Consider the following 18,990-nt stretch of genomic DNA (forward strand, 5'->3'; position numbering starts at 1 on the left):
TTCCTTAACCATCAGCACATCCCACCAGGAGCCCCTTCCATCGGGCTGGGCCCGCACCCTACCATAGCCTGGCATTGCCCAGGGAGGTGACAGCCTGAAGAGTCCCTAGGGACTCATCACCAGAGCTGGGGAGAAAAGGTAAAGGGTTTGATCTTTATTCTCTGGGACCATTTTCCCCTCCCTCTTCTCCCACCCACCCCCTCCCTTTTCGCCACATTGTGCTGAGCTTGAATCAGGCCTTCACAAAGGGGATTAGGGGCTGGTTGCTGATAAATAGGAAAGCAGGTTGGAAGCGTGGGAACCAGCCATGGCGCAGCACGGAGGGACATTCCTGCTCCGGAGGGCCGGGCGGGAGCAAAAGTCCGGGATAACCCCGGGTCACCCGGGGGAACCCAGCTCCTGAGAAGATTTGTTCGGACACTGGCTTTTGTTGTGCACAGTTCCGTGTCAGCCCAGCGTGGCTCTCGCCGCTATTGATGGGAAGGAAAATGCTATTGTCCGGAGCCTGAGGGCCCCCCTTTCACTCAGCCCTCTTGGGGTGACGTCAAGGAGGGACGTGGGAACCCGAGCAGCCAGCCCAGAGTGGTCCCAGCACTGTCCCATTTCTGCCGAGGCGAGCAGGGATGCTCAGGGGATCCCTGGGAGCTGAGCTCTGCTTTCCCTGTGCAAACCATCCTGCCCAGGTGGGATGGATCCTCCTGCAGACAGCTGGGTGGGAATGTGGAGGGTGCTTTTTTTTATCTCAGCTTTATTTTTATCAGAGAAATTTCCCAGAGGAAAGGGATGATCTTGCCAAAAACTTCCTTCTGGGAAATGTCTGCCAGATTGAAAGCGTGACCACCCAGTCCTGTGAGTCCCAGGTGTGTCTGTGGTGTCCTCTTCCACCCCACCTCACACCTGCTGGTATGTTGAACATCCCTCATTCTGATGCTTTTAATCTCCACCTGGAGACCCCAAGACAGGTGGGAGAAGGGCCCGGGATTGGTCTGACCCTCGGTCCAGCTCCTGCTCTGGCCTCTTTTCAGGAAGAGGCTAGGCAGGGAATTTCTCCTTGAGCACTGTGGGCTGGTGCAGTGAAGCTGCCTGGAGCAGCCAAATGAAGATCAGCTGCTTTGCATCTGGTCCTGAGGCTGTAGCAGCAACACAGAGCATCTGGGGACAGGCAGCACGCCAGGGAGGAAGCCTGCTGGGAAAATCCCTCCTTTTCCCCCTGTGACCTGACAGCAAGGATCTGAAGGTGACCTTGAACCCTGCAACTGGTCCTAGCTGGGCTCTGCATGGTTCATCCACCAGCCCAGCCTCAAAAAAGGAGCTGAGCACCAAGGCTGGGACTCGCTCCCAGCCCTCGCTCCTCCTCTGAAGCCAAATTTTGCTGTCAAAGGCTCCAGCATGGCTCTGGGAGCCTCATAGGGTCAAAGAAGCTCAAAGGAGCTGAACCAAATGGTCTATACAGCCACATCCACTTGTATATGGATGTGGACCAACAAGCTTTGTGTCTAGCAGGGAGGCAAAGGGGGAGAGTGACAAAAAGTTGCTGCTGGCAGGTCCTGTGTCAGCGTTCCACCACATGAGAAGGAAAAACAGAAGGCTCCCCTATGAGCTGTGATTACCCCAGAGAAATGGGGCAGCTCCAGGCACAGTGGGATCATGGCTGTTTCACTGCTGAGAATGCACACTGCTCTTCCTGAGGAATCTTGTTGGGCAGCTGTGGAAATACTCATGGAGGTCACTTGGGAGCCTAGGAGCTGCTAGGGCAGCATGGCTCTGTTAGGGCTGGGCTGCAGCCAGGGTTTTTCTGAAAGACCTCTGAAAAAAGTGGGAATGGCTTCCAAGAAGCTGGATTTTCAACTGATCTGGGTCCTTCCTGGGGGTCGAAGAAGCAAGAACCTGCATTTTTGGGTCCTTGCCCGAAGTGGCTCCCTGGCCCTGCACATCTGAGTGCAGGGACTCACCATGCTGAGACCCTGACCCACAGCTGAGCCAGCACATGGCAAGCCAGGATGTCCCTGGAGATCCTGGGAGAGCGCACAGATGGGGACAAGGATGAGGATAAGGACAGAAATGAGGATAGGGATGAGGGTAAGGATGTGAATTGGAATGGGAATGAGGACAAGGATGAGTCTTTTTGGCAGGGTCCGTTGCAACAGGACAAAAGGTGATAGTTTACAACTGACAGAGGAGAAATTTAGATTAGATACAAGGAAGATTTTACAGTGATAGTGGTGAGGCCCTGGCACAGGGTGCCCAGAGCAGCTGTGGTTGCCCCATGCCTGCCAGTGTCCAAGGTCAGGCTGGACAGGGCTTGGAGCAGCCTGGGATAGTGGAAAGTGTCACTGCCCATGGCAGGGGGTGGCACTGGATGGCCTTTAAGGTCCCTTCCAACTCAAACCAGTTTGAGATTCTGTGGTTCTGTGATTTGAAAACAGACTGGAGCTCAGGGGCTCTCTAGGATGCCTCACTGGGACTTGTGGAGGTGCATGGGGCAAAATCCCAGCACTTCCAACCATCCACATATGGAACACATTGGCCAGGACAGGCAGCACAGGTGGGGCCTGCTCAGGCATGGACACCTCCCTCCTGAAGGGCTGGATCAGCCCATGAGGACAGTCCTACTGGGGCTCCCCTTGTCTCAGCATCCCAACCCCACTGTGGGTTTTGAGCTGGTGACACTCACTGGTGGCAGCCCCATGTGCCAGGAGCTGTGGTGACTCTGCCCTCAGTCTTCCCTCAGTCCTGAGTCCCTCCTGGCCTGTGAGTGGCTCCATTCCCATGTCTCATCCCTTTGGGTCTCTGCAGAAGAGCTGTTTGCTGGTGTGAAATGTGGTGTTAATTCCTGGCTGTTGTGCAGTTCTGTGCTGTAGTGGTGGTGACATGTCCTGATGCCACATGTCCCTGTCCCGGGGCTGCACTCACCGACAGCCCCATCACTGTTACCCCAGAGCTCAGACATGCAGTGCCACTGCCTGGCAGGAGCCCAGCCCATGGCCCTTCTCATTCTTGTTCTCCTTCTCTCCCAGCTATTCCCATGACCAAGCTGTGCTTCCTTTGCAGTTCATTCCCACCAAGCAGGCACCTTGTTTCATGCTGCTTGTAAGTCTTCGCTTCCCTTTGTCAGAGCCTGTGTCCTGACACCCAGAGCGGTGTGGTGACAGCGCAGCCTCGCCACCCCTATACCAGAATCCAGGGATAAACCATGGCTGGCCCGTGGGTTGCAGGTTGTTTGCCAGGATGGTGATGAGCTTCCCTCCCCGCGGGGCTGGGAGCTGGGATGGTTCCTTTGGTAAGTACTGTGCAGCCGCAGCCAGGAGCACCGGGACGCAGGGACACCTGCCCACACAACCCCTCCATGACCCTGGCCCGGCTGGGTCTGTGTGGGCACAAATTCACAGAGATGAGCTGAGTTTGAGCCGACACGAGCCCGGCATCATCTGCTTTACAGGCGAATCAGCAGAAATGTGGTGCTGCAGTTTCTCTGCAGAGCCCTGAGAGCAGCCAGGCTCTGGGGGTGCCGAGCACTCGGGCAGCGGCTGCCGGCGCAGGCCGCAGCGGCCATTTGGCCGCGGCAGCGCCGGGCACAGGGCGGTGCCGGGGAGGGGGCGGCCCCTGGGGCCCGATCGCACCTCGGCCGGAGATGAAAGAGCCTTGGGCCGGGAGATGAAAGAGCCGGCGGGGCCGCGGCGGGCGAGCACGGAGGGGAGGGGAAGCCCCGGGAGTTGTTTTTCCTCTCATTTCTGCCGCGCAGCGGGATGGCGACAACCAGCTCCGGGCGGTCCCAGGGCCCCCTCCTGGCTCCGGGCTGAGCATCCATCGGGGTGCTGCATGGAGGAGGGGAGGCTCTGCGCTGTCTGCTGAAGGAGAAGGGCTGCAGGGGGTAGAATAATCTCTCATTTCATAATTTTTCTCATGGGGAGATAAATACTATCTTCTTTGCCTGAGAAAGAGGCTGCGGTAATCCTGGGGACAGCCAGAGTCACCATGAGCCAAGCAGGTGTCCCCTGGGCCGCTGAAGATGCTCTGCTCCAGAGGCCCCTTTAACCTCCTGCACTGGAGCAGTGTGTCCCCAGAGGCTCCTGCAGGGCAGAGAGAGCAAAGGCTGGCACTGACAGACAGGCACCCTCGCCTTCCCTAGGAAGCCTCGGACCTGGAGGTTTGGACTTTGATGTGCCTTGGGCTTTGAAGCTGAGTCTCCAAGACCAAATGGCAGGCTACTGCTCCCAAAATATTCTCCCCAGGATCTTGGTGAAGGTCTGGTTTTCATTTCTTTGTATCACTTTTGGATGCAAGAGCTTGTACAAGGGTCTGGGCTCTTGCTTTGAGGTGCTTCAACCCTGAAGGTATGAAATGGGGCTGAGCAGAAGCAGTTCCCACCCAACTGCTACCTCCAGGGCAAACCCCAAGTCCCGTCACCCCAGCAGCTCAGACAGTTCAGAGGGTTTTATCCTCCAGCCCTGGCCCTGGGTGTCCCAGAGTTCTGCCAGGCTGCAGGATTTGTGGTGGCCAGGGGCCCTAACTGGCTCTGGCCACAAGTAAAGGCAGTGAGGAACAGGACACTTATCTCTGACACGGCAGGAAGGGATCAGGCTGCGGGCACCCAGAGAATTGGGTGAAGATGCTGATGGAGCCAGACAGGTCTCCAGCTTGGCTTCTGCATGACCCAGACTGCAATGTGCTCATCCCTTCATGGAATGGCTTGAAAAATTGAGGGAGTGTCTTGTTGCAGCTTAAACTGTTGTGTTTGCAATTTCATTGCCTCAGGGTTGTTTGGTTGGACCTGAACCTTCTTGATTGGGTTCAGGCAGACTTCAGGTGGAGAAGCAGAAAATCCAGAGCTGCCCTCTAAACCAGCCCTCTGTTTGTGTCTCCTCTCTTGTTTATTGCTGCTCTCCCTGGCAGGTCCAGGGCTGTCACCTGCCCTGAGGACCACTCTGTGCATGGCCCACACTGGACCCACTGGATGCCTGAAGCTGGGGAGCAGGTCTAGGCAGCTGGGCTGGAATCAACACACTGGACAAATGCTCCCAGCTCCTCTCTCACAGCTGCAGCAAGTCTGACAGTGCTCTGCCTGCTCCTTCCTGGAAAACACCGACCCTTTCAGGACCCACGGGGTTCAGTTGGCACTAGGAAGCCTGGGGACAGTGGCCTGAGGGACAACTCCGCTGTGTGCCTCCCCTCTGCAGCAACTCTCCCTCCTCTTTCCTCGTCCGTCCCGGACGCTGGGTAAGGATCTCTTCTCATCTTGCCTTAAGCCTCACAGCCTGGCCCTGACTCAGTTCCTGGCTCAAAGGTGCTTCTGAGCCGGGGACAGGCAGCAACAGCTCACCTAGGTTTGTCTCCATCACAGGGACACATGTAAGGGTAAGGCAGGCTTTGCCCTCACCTCTCCAGCACCAAGGCACCTGTGTCAGATGAGGAACTAAACCTGCCCCAGGTTTCCCAGGACACTAAAAGTGAACCAAGAACTTTTGAAACCAGCCTAGAATCACAATGGGACAGAGCCTGCATTATTGTGCCTTTGCTTCCCCGTGAATTCCAGTCCTCTAACATACTTAGATCAAACCTGATGACCCAAATCTGACTGCAGCAACTGAGAGGAGAAATGACCCTCCAAAAAGAGCAGCCCAAAGAGCCCCCGTGTGTGCTCCAGGCCACCCCAGGCCACTGCACCCATGCACAAAGGAGCAGCCAGGCAGCACCAAAGTGATTCACCGGCTGTAATTCAATTACTTTGCAAAGCAGCAAAGGCCAAGGCACCCCCGCAGGATGCACAGCAGCAGGACGGCTCCACAGGCTTCGGGAGCTGTCACTGAGAGCCCGTGTGAAACAGCTCCGTTGGCTGGGGCCACGTGTGAGCCGTGCAGAACCCACCTGCCTGTGTGCAGCGGGACCTGCCGATGGAGCTGGGGCAGCAAGGGTCACCCCACTGCTGGAGTGAGCCAGCAGCCCTTTGGGCCTGGAAGATTGTGGGATCAGGGAGGAAGCTGCCTCCAGAGCTGACTGGCGGTGGAGGTAGGCATGGAAGGAAACAATAGAGAGGAGGGAAAAGGACTCATCCCTCCTTCCTGTTTCCCTCATTAGAAGCATGGACCTAGTTGAGGTTCCAAGGCAACATGAGAATCTGGAATTTGTAGGGTCTTGCAGAGATGTGTCCCCAGGTGTGGGGCCCCTCGGGAATTCAGCATCTACTGTGGCCTTGCACGCCTCTCAAGCCCACTGCCCCAAGCTGGCACGTGTATCCAGCCATAAATGAGGTGGAGCAGGTATTGTTAATCTGAAAAAAAAACAGAAAAACCCTTTTCACTTCAAGACCTCTCCTCTGGTGCTTTCACAGTCCTGAGCAGCTGCGATGCCCTAGACAGGTCTCATTTAATTAAAAACTTGGGTGAGGAGGCTGCTACCCCAACTGTTCATCTTCTCAGAAGACATCTGCTAACATCTGGGGCAGTGAGTCCCAGTTCCAGGTGATGCCTGTCCCATTCCTGCTGCTGCCATGTTCCCAGAGCTGCTGTGCTCAGTGCTCATCTGGCCGCTCTGAATGCTGAGCTTGGGCTCAGCTGTTGTGCAGATGGGTTTTTCCATGGCCCAGTGATGCTTTCCCAGTCTTGCTTCCCACCTTTCATGGCAGCCTGAAAGCGAGTGGGAGTTTCAGACCTTGCAGAGCCTGACCTGCTTTGGTCAGTGGTGGGAGAAGAACCAGCTTGAGCCCTGCAAACTGCTCAGGGGGAGCCTGGGGGAGCTGATGAGGGTCTGCCAGCCTGGGGACAGAAGACAGCTGGAGCAGTGTGTCCAGGGAAGGGTTCCCTGCAGCGCAAACCCCAGGACAGGGAGTCCCCCTTGCCCCCCACCTTCAGCCCCATCCACCCTTCTATGGGGGGACAAGCCAGGCACCCCAGGATGGGGAAGAAGGATCCCTCCCCTTGGGGAGGATCCTCCTGCTCCAGCCCAGCGGCTGCACCCGGCTGACCCCCACCCCTCGCACCCGCCGGGCTGGCGGCTTTGGGGCAGGCGGGGTGGGCTGGCCGCGGAGCCCCCCTCAGTGCCGCAGGGTTGGGTTTTCCCCACTCCTGGGAACCAAGCGTCGGCTTTTGTTGGCAAACAGAGCGTAGCTTTCATGTGAAAAGGTTAGTACAGTGTGTTAGTTCCTAGGGAGGGGATAATAGAGTCTGATTCTCACACCCCCGGGGCCGCGAGGTGACAGCAGCACGGGAGAAGGGTATTTAACACCTTCGCCCTGGGAACCTTTTCCCTTCCCAGAGTTTTTCCCCGCCTCGCCAACCGCAGGGAGGAGGAGGAGGAGGAGGAGGAGGAGGGCGGTGCAACGCCTTTGTCTCCGCTTCCCTCGCACCCCGATCCCACTCCACTGGCACTCGCACCTCACAGCCGGTAGAAGAGCCTGGGAAACAGTCGGACAATAGTTCAGGATCTGGCTCCCTGTCACCAGCTCGTGGTGTCACAGTCTCCCCAGCTGCGGGCACACAGGCTGGGTGTGGGTTGTGGTTCCCTGTGGGGATGGGGTCTCTGGGGGGCCATAGGGATGAGCCCCCTTGGTGTGTGCACTGCACGGGGGGTGGGTGCCCTCTGTCCCCACGGCTGTCACCTCCCTTGCTGCCTGGCAGCCGTGTCTGTGCTAGGACTGGGGCTCACGGTGCCACCTGGGGCACTCTCAATGGATCAGGATTCAGGGACAGATACATCCCACAAAGCTTGGACAGTGCAGCACAGCCCAGGTGCTGCATAGGGACGAGGTAAAGACCCTGCTGCCTGCCTTGCTTTTCCTAGAAAAGTCAAGATTTCTTCCTAAATCCAGCCTCCCTCCCCATCCACTGCAGTGAAAGGAGAAGGACAGACCCTGTGAGCGTATGGCACCTGGGGACAGCCCTGCATGTGGCTGTGACCCCCTCCAGGGCTGCCAGCCATCCACAGTCACATGCCGTAGGGGGGACCAGATGCTGGTGTTACCATTTTCTTAGGGAGGAGCATCCAGTGAGGGTAGGCACAACACCAGAGGGAGGGTTCCCTGGGGTGATTGCCAGCACAGTGACAGGAACCTCTGCCCTGGGGCCTCAACGGGCCAGGACGAAGCTCCCCCAGGAGTTGCTGCTGCTTGTCTAACTGAGGGGGCAGAGCTGGATTAAACCAATGGTTGCTGTATGTATTGAGGAAGTTCAGTTCAGACTGCCCATGCAGGAGCTGGAATGTCCTTAGAGCAGGAGAGACCAGTTTTGCCAAATTCTACCCCATGGAATGCCAAATTACAAGTGTCATTGCTTAGTCTGTCACAGTGCTCCGAGTCTCAGGACAGACACCTTCCCAGCACTTACTGATCTCAGAAATGGCACATTTTTGGAGTAATACTTTCCTGGGTCACCTGGTTCTGATGCTGAGGTTGCCCCTGGGAAACCAGCAGCTCCTTAGCCCCCAGCACTGTCCGTCCTTGGTGTTCTGCTCCCATTGGGCTGTGCTCAGGTGGGACAAGGGATGCTGCAGAGCAGTAGTTCAGTGCCACCGTGTCCCCTCCATGAGGCTGGGTCAGACACCAGAGCATCAGGGATATTTTTGCACCCGGTCTGAGTCTGCTAGAAACAAGGTGGTGAGGAATTGCTGCAATTAATGGCCAAAGCCAGTGTTTAATAATGTGGAGAGCTGTGCCAGCTCACAGTCATGAGACCCGTCCTGGATATCCAGGTGATTTTAGGGGGGGTCTCTGAGCTGCTGTGCCCCAGACTGTTGCCTTACAGGGCTCCTCACTCCTGGAATCACCTGGCTTCACTGCTCAGCTCTTTTGTGCTATTTTCTTTTTCTTTCATTCTTTAAAATAGCAGGGTGACAATTCTAGCCTCACTAGATTTTCTGACACCATCTCTTGAAGGAGCTGCTGCCTCCTGTGCACTCTGGGCTGCTGCCCCAGCAGGTACAGGGACCCCAGCTCCCATGGTGGGGAGCGCACAAGTGCCAGGGGTGGTACTGCCCCAATGGACCTGTCTGCATGTGCCGTTCTCCAGCTGTTCCAGCCTGGATGTCTCGTCCAGAGTGGGAGGCAGCACTGGACCCATGCTGGCATGGAGGTGTTAGAGAGGAGCAGGTTGTCCCCTCTGGTGTGTGGGCTCACATCATCCCTACGCCCAAGCAGCATCTTTCTGGGTCAGCCTGCACAGGCCCGCTCGCATCGGAAGGGATGATTTCCAGCTGGGATGGCCCGGGCCTGAGAAGTAGACATTCCCTTGCCCCAGTGTGCTGAAATGTTTAATTAGAGTTTAACAGCACCCTGGGAAAAAGATGTCATATATCTGGGCTGCATTTTGCTGTGGGGCCGCAGGCTCTGTACGCGGAGCCGGGGCAGACCTGCGGCACAAAGACCCCTTTATGAGCCTCTCCCCCGCTCGCCCCGACCCTGAACTTTCCCATCAGCTGCTGGCGCGGTGCCCTCGCAGTGCCCGGGAGGGAGCCGGGGATGGAGCGCGGCTCCTCCTCGGTGCTTCGGGGTGGTGCTGCAGGAGAGGGAGCACGGGGAGGTGTCTGCAGGAGAGGACATCCCTCTGTGCTCGGACAGTGGGACGAGCCCGAGATGCCCGAGGTGTGGCCGCCCCGGGCAGGCGGAGTGCTAGCCGTGCACGTGGCAGGACGCCGGGATTCGTCAGGACGAGATTGGGGACACGGTGGTGCCTGCGAGGGTCTCTCACCCAGGTGTTTCTGAAGGTGCAGCCCACACTGATCATAGATTTCATTTCACAGACCCCAGCAGGACTCAGACTTCAGTCCTATTCCTCCTCCCCCACAATGGGAAAGGAGGGGAAGATGCTCAGTCCTGCCCAGCTGGTGGAGGCAGCAAGGTGGCAGGACAGGATCCTCAGCCCTCTCCATCACCCCCTGGGCACTGGGAGGGCCCTGGGGAGCATAGCCACTATCCCAAGGAAGCTGGAGAGGAATGTGAGGAATGAAGCATACACCTTTCTGCTCCAACTTCACCCCCACAAATTGCCCATCAACATTTTTCACTTGAAGGTATTTTTTTCTGCAGGGTGAAATTACAGTTCTGCCACCACTCACCTGCCCACGTCCTGCCCGTCAGGGAAAGGGCAAACCCAGATGTGGCACGGTCAGATCACTCCTGTCATCTGCCCCAGCTTTGCCTCCTCCACTTAGCCACTGAAACAATAGACAGCAACTCTCTTGGGCCCAGCAAGAGGAAAAAAAAAGCCACATTTGTACATTATTGCCCCTTTTTACCTTTTTGTGCGTGTGACACAATCCTGTTATGCTGTAGATCACTCCCTGCACCCCCTGCTGCTGTGGTGAGGAGGTGTGGATGGGTTGGGCCCCCATCACACCATGGTGACCCCACGTGTCACCAACACGCTGGGGTCATGTTAACACATCTGGGAGGTGTCAGGCTGGGAACGTGGGGAATAAATGCCCAAGGTTTCCTGGGGTTTGTTCTTATTCTGGCAGCAGCAGCTCTTCCCCTGCTCCCAGGGTTTTCCTCTAGCTGGTCCCAGCTAGCAGCCAGTGTGGCTTCTCTCTGAGACTGCTTTGGGGAGCGTTTGGAGAAGTTGTGTGTGAAGAGGTGGCGTTTTTCATCAGGAGATGCAGATGGTTGACACCAAAGAGGGTGGTGGTCCCTGTGAGCCCCTCTGTGCTGGGAATGCTGCCTGAACCCAGCTGTGCCATGCTCTGCTCACTGTGGGAAGAGCTGCACCCTCAGGGTACATTGAGCCCTTGCCTCAGACAGGGACAGTCTTCCAAAAGTGCTTGGCAGCAGCCTGGTACTCACCCAAATCCACCCCTTGTTCACCTTTGCCCTACCAAAGGTTTCTCAGTAAATGTTGTTAGCCCATGGACTGTCCCTCATGGCATGTCCTACAGCCACACCCAGAGGTGGGAAATCCCTGAGGTGAGCAGTGTAAGTCCCACGCCACGAGGGCTTGTCTAGGGAGAGGGATGCTGGCACACCTGCAGTGAGACACTGGGCAAAGAAACCCAGCACAGCACAGGGCTCCTCCTTCTCCTCACCTGCCCATGGGCTGCCTGGGAGCTACCCCCTGCCCACTGCCCAGGACCCCAGGGTCCCAGGAGCCCTCAGCTCAGGGATGTCCCCATCAGTATGGCACACTCCATGACACCTCTCGAGCCCCAGCTTGTTTCCAGTCCTCCTTGGCCAAGCATAGGGTACTGCAGCCCTTTTGGACCCTGTCAGAGTGGGATCTGCCTTTTCTCTCTGGCTCCTTTCCTACACTCTTTATGCCCAAGGGGTGACTGTTTTTGGAGTAGGCCCACACTCACTGGGACCATCCCCAAAGGGAGAATTGGTGCCAGGCCAGGATAAATCAGTGGCCCATGTTCTGGGGACACCCATCTGTCCCCAGCCTCAGCAGTGAAGGCTGGCCTGGGGGGCCAAACACCTCCTCCAGTGCCAGTGGCACAGCCAGACTGCTCATGGTGAGGATCATGGTGATGGTTTTGATTTTAGGAGTTTAAGATTCTGCTTCAGAATGAAACTATGCAGCTCTCCCAGATGGAGGGAGCACAACCCCCTGGCACATCCCAGCTGCTGCCACACAGCCAAGGGTATGGATCGGTGCCCATGGCCAGGGCAGGGAGCAGCCCCTAGACCATGCTGGAGCTGATTTGTCCACCTGGGGTTTCTCCATCCCACAGCCCAGGGTCTGCCTGCTGGGGTGTGCTGACCAGAGGGACAATGAGCTTCCCACAGTGGGATCTGGGGAGGTGAGGAGGTGGCCAAGCTGGCAGCAGCTGCACTTCCCCAAAGTGTCCAGGATCCACGTGCCAGCAGGCTGGGGGAGCCCAGCCAGCAGCTCTGTGTGTTCTGCAGCCCTTTGGGCTGAGCTCAGCCTGGGGCTGAGCCCTGTCTGGGGATGAGCTCACCGTGGGGATCATCCCATCCTGAGGCTGAGCTCAGTTTGAGGATCAGCCCATCCCAGGGGTGAGCTTAGTTTGGAGATGAGCCCATCCTGGAGTAAACCCTGTCTGGAAGTGAGCCCAGCCTGGGGACTAATCTCAAAATGTGGGTTAATCCCAGGCAAAACGTTTCTGATCCCATTTTCAGGTCTCATCTCAGACCAGGGGCTGATCCCAACCTGGGTGATGAGCCCAGCTGAGTTAAACCAGGGAGCTGAGCCCAGTTTGGGCCCTAAATGCAGCCCAGCCCACCCTGGGAGGTGAGCCCCGCCAGCCCGTGCTGCTGTTCCTGGCTGTCCATCCCTGGGGTGGGTGCCAGCCCAGCCCAGCACACCAGGATTAGGGGTCCCCACGGCGGGAAGGGGCACCATGCCCCGCGAAGCGCAGCCTCTTAACTCCCGGCTTGTTTGTGCTGGGAGCCTCCCGCCCCTCCTCCAGCGTTCCCAGCCTATTCTACCCTATGTGTAGGAACTGGTTTTTCTTCCTGGGCCATTGTTTCCGCTGGATTGGGTAGATTGCTCCAGGCCTCGCTCAGATTTCCTTTCTCACGCCTTTTTTTTTTTTTTTTTTTTTTTTAATAATATTCCTGTTTTCTGCAGCTGCTCCTACTCTCTCCCCACCCCCAGTTAAAGTAGGCACTGCCCACCAGGATGGGGGCTCACCTCCTCCCAGCTGTGCCCCCTTATTCACTGCCATTGCCCAGGACCAGGGCCTCCCACACCGCATTCCCACTCTAGGAACCGGCTCTCCATCAGTGGGTGCAGCCTCTGCCCTGGCCAACCTGCAGCTACAGACAAGCTGCTCAGGCTGGAGTGGCTCAAGTTCCCATTTTCCTGCAGCTCTGGCCACTAAATCAGGTTTATTTACTTTAACAAATGGAAAGGGATGGGACTGGTGTAGCCCCACAGCATCAGCACAGGCTCCCGCAGAGCACCTAGTGGGTTGGGGGCTGCAGGCATGGCCTCAGGCCCTGAGCGTCCCCGTCCCCTGGCACAGAAATGAAGTCCAGCTTGAGAGGGGACACCAACACTTGTCTGCTGACCTGGGTGGTGGCCTGGTGAGAGTGTGGCAGGGCTGTTCTGCAGCTCCACCGTGATGAAGTGTTCCTGACCTCAGAGAAGCTGGAGGCATGGGGACCTGGCCTGCAGAGCTGTTCCCCAGCTCCTTCCCTCCTCCCAGCATACCAGGAGCCAGGAGGATGTCCCAGTGCCTCGGGTGATGCTGTCCTCTACCCGGAGGTCTGGCACGCTGATAGGGAAGGGCAGATAGTGCTCTGATGGTATCTGGTTCCAGCTGGGGAAGGCAGTGTGTCCCCCGGGGGCCTCTGCATAGCAGACTTGGGTTCTCAGATAAAAATAGAAGCTGAAACATGAGCCCAGTTTCCCTGGTTCTGCCTCTGCCCGCACATCCTCACCCCACTCAGCTGCAGTGCTGGCCTGCAGAACCAGTCCATGGCAGCCCCACACCTCCCCAGGGAAGGCAGAGGAGAGGGCAGCAGTGTGCTCAGGGGCCAGATGGCCATGGAGGAGCAGAGCTGGGCAGCCACTTGGCCCATTTGCACAGGGCTTAAAACTGCTCTGGGGAAAAGCAAAGAGCTGAGGATACAACTTCCAGCCAGGCACAGCTCTGAGGGCTCAGCACCAGGCAGGGGAACAAGCCCCTGACGTACATTTCACAGCTAGTCCCAGGACCTCAGCCAGAGGAAGGACAGCTGTCTGGGGAAGCCAGAAGGAGCTGGAATAAGGGTGGCTGTTGCTTAATACACAATAAAGATACTTTCCTAAAGCCTGCCCAGCCCCAGGAGCAGAGGACACGGCCCCCAGCTTGGCTGCCTGTCCAGGAGAAGGTGCAGCAGAGAAGAGGCTTCATGGGCTGCCCTGGGGATTCCTGGGGCCTGGCTCAGGCAGGATCCCAGCTCACCCAACTCACAGCACAGCCGGCGAGCCCGCGGGGGAGGACAAGCAGTGCTGGTGCCCGACTGTCAATGAGGGACAGAATATGGGGATCCTCTAGACAGAGAAAAGCTTCGTCCCTTTGTAGTTTCCAGGGCTCTGACTCTCAAGGGCAGAAAATGGATCTGAATTACCTCTTCCATTTCTGGTGCCAAAACATGTTGCTCCTGAAGGTCTGGGGTTGCTTGGTAGCCAGATTTCCACCTGAATTTTAATTTTGGAATATGAGCTGGCAGGATGTAGACTCTCGCTCTGTTTCCAGTGCCTAGCAATTCCAGAGCTTGATTTGGGGTTTTTCCCAGCCCTGGGGTTCATCAGCCCGTGGAATCCTCTGATCGAGAGCAGAGCTCTCATGTCCAGCTGGATAAAACTCAGTAGCTTGATAAAGAGGAGCAGCAATTGCAGGGAGCTGGGTAAATTAACCCTTCTCCTGCTGTGGCACAGGATGTGGAGCAGACTGGAGCAGGAGGCGGGTGTCCTGGAGCTGCATGACACAGGAGGGGCTAGCCTTTACCCCAGGGTTGGATATAAAGCACATTTACAAGGCAGAAAGGTACTGCTGTAGGGCTGGAGGAGCAGAGGCACTGCAGTCAGGAGGGTGGGACGGGACAACTCAAACCCCAGCCCCGGCAGCTCCTGGTACAGAGTTCACCCTAAAGCCATGTCTTCAGGGATGCTGCGTAACCTCGTTAGGAGGCAGTTATTACTGGTTTGCTTTGTTATTAAACTTGCCCTGAGCCTGTCCCAGAGCAGCACCCATGTGCTGGGTGCTGTATAAACAGGGCTCATGGCTGCAGTGAAGGTTGGGTCAAGGGTGCTGTGGCAGCTTCAGCTTTTTGGGACACCCAGCCCAGCTGCGAGGGAAGATGAGCAAGTGAGACTTGAGGTAGCTGAGAGGCAGCTGGAGGGATCCGAGGGGGGATGTGTTCAGCGGGGGGCAGGTTGAGCATAATTTTTTTTCCTCTGGGAAATTCAGCTTTGCATGTGGGTTTAGGTGTAGTGTGGGGTGAGATTCTCATCACTGCAAAGGCCTTGAGGTACTGAAAAGGGCTTTTGTTGTCACCCCGGCAGTGACGGCAGGGGATGGGGTTTGTGGTTGGGGACCGGCAGCGTCTACACTCGAGGGAGCGTGAGTGCAGCGGGGAGAGGAGAGCAGAGGCTGCCCTGCCTGCTCCCATCCCTGCCGCATGCCGAGCCCGCTCCACAGCCTCCACGCCTTATCCAGGGATGTGCCTGTGCTTCCTCTCCTCTCTTCCTATCCCTGCCCTTCACCCCAGCCCACGAGTCACCTCTTTACTCAGAGCAGCTGCACCCTCTTCTCCATTCCCAACTCCCAGCTCCTTCCCACTGGGAGGTGGGAATGGAGAAGAGAGTGCCCTGATAAGAAGCCAGTGGGAACTGGGGGGACCTGAAAGGGAGCCAGCAGCATCTGGACTGCACAGACAAGGAGGCAGTGGGAGCTGGGGTGCCCCAAGGAGGAGCCAGCAGGAGCTGGGGTACCCATGGAGCCTCCAGGGCTCCATCACCCTGACTCTATCTCCCCAGTCAGAGGAACTCCGCTAATCTGTCCATTTCAGCCATGGCTGATGCTCCCAGAGAAGCAAGGCCCTTGGAGTTGTCAGGTGAGCCTTTCCCAGAGCTTATGCAAATGATACTAATTAAAGGCATTCTTATCTGTTTGATTTCCCACACCTTTTGCCTCGAGGGGAATAGAAAACTTCATGTTTTAACTCCATATTTCATGGCAGTTGGAAGAACTGCCTAGGGAAAGTGTTGGGAAATGCAGCAGGTCACTCCTGATGAGAAAAATTGGCTTATGCAAGTGTTGAAACACTTTATTATGCATGAGAAACCTTCCAGAAATGGATGACTAATAGCAAAGCAGGAGCAGAGAAAGCAGTGGGAACATAGTACCAGGCTGGCATGAGATCCATGTCATCTTACCAGCTTAGCAGGGTTGGGCTAGGTCAGCACTTGCCTAAGAGACCTCTCAGAGCACCTGGCTGGCAGTGAGGGAAGTGATGTTAATGATTCAATAAACAGAGCCCTTCCCTCGTTGAGAACCAAACAGCCCCTGGTACCAGGATCCCACTGGCAGCCCCATGTTTTGCTGGCATCAGGTTACTGAGCCCAGACGGCCACGAAATTCCTGCTGCTGGATGTGCAGGCAGGTTTGGCAGAGGATGCCCAGGCTGCATTTACATGTGGGAGCATCACAGCCCAACTCCCAGCACCGGCAGGAAGGGCTGCCCTGGTGCTGTGGGGGCTCAGGGCTGTTGTGTGCACAGAGAGCCTTTGCCCTTGGAAGTACCAGGCTGACGCACCCAGCATCTCCTCTGCTTCTGGGGAGTTTGCTGGTACCCAAGGACAGGCACTGGACCATTGCAACAGAGCAGGAGCAGCAATGTGCACCTTTATGATTCCCAGGCACTGGTGATCAGAGGATCAGTGAGGAAAGCTCTTGGCATAAAGGGGAAGGGACATGACCCAGCCAGCTGCTCTCTGAAAATCCCATTGGAGAGATGGCTGTCCCCAGCACTGCACCCAGAGGTGGCCTTTGCACCCACAGGGTGTGGAGATCTCCAGTGGGCTGAATTGCTGAGTTTCTGTTCTTTGTGCAAGGACCTTGAAAGTGCTACAGGGCAGAGCATTGCTGGAGGAAGAGGAAAGTGTCTGAAGGTCAAAGCTGTGGGTGCAGCAAGCGTAGCTGAAGTCACTTTGGAAAAATGTGAGAAAACAGACACGTGGGCAGATGATCGTGGTCAGCTCCTGACCTTTGCTTCACGTCTGCTGGGTTGTTACCTGGTTTTCTTTCACTGCCCTTCCCACCATTTCCCACCTTCCTGGGCACTCTGCTTTGGGTTGTAGCAGGAGGTGTGCAGAGGCAGATCCGTAATTCCTGGCCTTGGAGGTAATAGAGGGCAGCCTGTGCTGAGCCCTGGCATCCTGCAGTCTGGGGAGGTTTCACCTCTCGATAAGTCCCTGAAAGAAACTCCTGGATGCTCAAGGGCTGTGCTTTCACAACCAAAGGGAGATTTGCAACCTCCATCCAGAGGAGTGGCCCTTTTACCGGTGATATCCATGTTGGAGAGAGGGAAAAAGAGCAAAGAGTTCACACCAGGCACTGTTTTCCTTTATAGTTGGATCCTTTACACTGTGGATTTCCCAAGCCAGGAGCTCCCCAGGCAGAGAGCTGTGTCTCACTGGTGAAACCCCTGCCAAGAAGATCCCTCAGTGATGCTGGCCTGTGATGTTTGTCAGCAGAGCAGGTGGAAGGAGCCCTAAGGCCCAGAGGCTGTTCCTGGGTGGCTCCTCTGAGCAGAGGTCAGCATCACCAAGGTGACTCAAAGCACTTTGAAAATGCTGCTTTTAGAGATATCAAAGAAACAAGCAAAACTGATCTAGTGCTGTCTGAACTGCTCATCTTCCAGGTGTTTTGGGTACCAGCCTCCATCTACCTGAGCTTATGCTGCCAGCCTTCGCCAAGCTCACACTGACTTCTGCAGCCTGTTTGGAGTCACCAAGGGTTTGGCTCCTGTTATCTGCTGAACTTAAGTTTTCTTCCAGCTTCTCAGCTCCATGGGTGGAGGTGCAGAAAGAGGATGGGATGCTGAGATGGCCCTGGAGCTCCAGGCTCAAGCATCCAGTCACTCGAGTCCTGGGAGGTTCATGCGTCACTGCTGCTGAAATCCCCAACCAGGAGGGCTGGGAGAGGCAGGGATCATCCTAAACCAAAACAGGGCACCAGCTGGGCTGCCAGCATTGCTAAAGGACATTTCATCTGCTTCATCCTTCTTGGTGGCACAGGCAGGGAGAGCCTCAGTGCAGGGGCGCTCAAGCTGCTGGGGCTGGGGACAAGCACCTCGCCAGGCTCAGGGACCACAGATCCACACCAGTGATAACACCACAGTCTCGGTCCAATGACATCACTCCTTCTAATCCCCATGTCACGCCCGTGGTGATGATAGCACAGAGCTGTCTGGGCTGCAGTGCCGCTCTGGATGCTGGCCTGGGGTCCTGGGGAGGAGCACATGGGTGTGGGTGTGACAGTGCTCCACACGAGCTGCCGCACTTTGGCCAGGATGCACAGACGGGCACAGGGAGAGGGGACAACAGTGAGGGAATGCAGCCGTCAGGGGACCACGGCTTCCTCTGAAATGAGCCTCACCTGCTCCTCCTCATCCTTGCCATGGATGTGGCAGCAGAGCCGGGGCACGCAGGGGAGATGTCGCAGTCGCATCCCCCAGCCCAGGCAGGGAGCCTGAATTCCGCTGCAGCTCCATCTCCCCTGCTGCCGAGGCATCGGAGCAGGGACACGCCGCGGTGCTGCGCTGCCGTGCGCCGGGCAGGGGCACCGGGCCGGGCTGATTCACACGGGGAGCCGGGGGCCGGGCTGCCGTGGGAAAGCGCGCCCGCCATGGCTCCCGAGCGCCGGGATTGCTTCAGCGGGGGTGCAGCCAAGATCCATTTCACAGAGGGCAGAGCAGATCTCGGCTGGGATTTACCAGTGACTAAGCATGTGCTGGCACGGGCTGCCCCAGCGTGAGAAAGGCAGGGCTGCTCCTCTTCCGAGGTGTGCCCGCTGCTGCCCTGCACCCCCGTGCCGCGGGGCATCGGGCACCCTGCTGTGCCACAGGGGCACCAGCGGCAGCGGACTGGGGGCCACTCAGAAGCCTGTGGGGGCTGCAACCCCCCAGTCCCCTCCTCCCAAGCTGGACTCTGCCCCTTTCCTCATCTCTGAGGCCAGGCAGGATGGTATGAGGAGAGCCCCTGCATTCAGCCCACTCAGCACATCGGCCCCCAGGCAGGACTGGGGCGTGGGCACCCCAGCTGCCACCCCCACCCCGAGCCTGGCACAGGGGCTGGGAGGACCCTGAGATGTTACAGAGATGCCAAACCCCTCTGTCAGGTCATGGCCACTGCTCACAGCAATTGCACCCCAGACAGTGCTCCAAGGTGCCACCATCTCCTGCTGATTCACCTCATGAAGACTTTTGGGGCCACAGCTAATCCTGCCATGATGGATCTGAAGGAACCAAACTTTCCTGAGAAGAAATAACCATCCCTTCTCCAGCAGAGAGGCTCCCCACTTTCCTACCCTATATACAAAAGATCCACCAAAAAA

At 57.0% G+C, this 18,990-nt stretch overlaps 1 protein-coding gene across 16 annotated transcripts in view; it reads left to right on the forward strand.

Annotated features, from left to right (window-relative positions):
* EXD3 (exonuclease 3'-5' domain containing 3) overlaps positions 1-18,990 on the forward strand; it is a 250,288-nt gene that overhangs the window by 215,250 nt on the left and 16,048 nt on the right. The window contains exons 23-24 of one of the 16 annotated variants that reach the window (XR_007778955.1): positions 4,894-5,217; positions 5,342-6,006. The exons of 14 other annotated variants lie outside the window; for them this stretch is intronic. The gene's annotated coding sequence lies outside the window, so the exon portion shown is untranslated. The remainder of the gene's footprint in view (positions 1-4,893; positions 5,218-5,341; positions 6,007-18,990) is intronic. One more of the 16 variants, XR_003945119.2, reaches the window with a different exon arrangement.

Source organism: Serinus canaria, chromosome 17 (genome assembly GCF_022539315.1).
Source record: "Serinus canaria isolate serCan28SL12 chromosome 17, serCan2020, whole genome shotgun sequence".
In the NCBI taxonomy this organism is placed as follows: Eukaryota; Metazoa; Chordata; class Aves; order Passeriformes; family Fringillidae; genus Serinus; species Serinus canaria.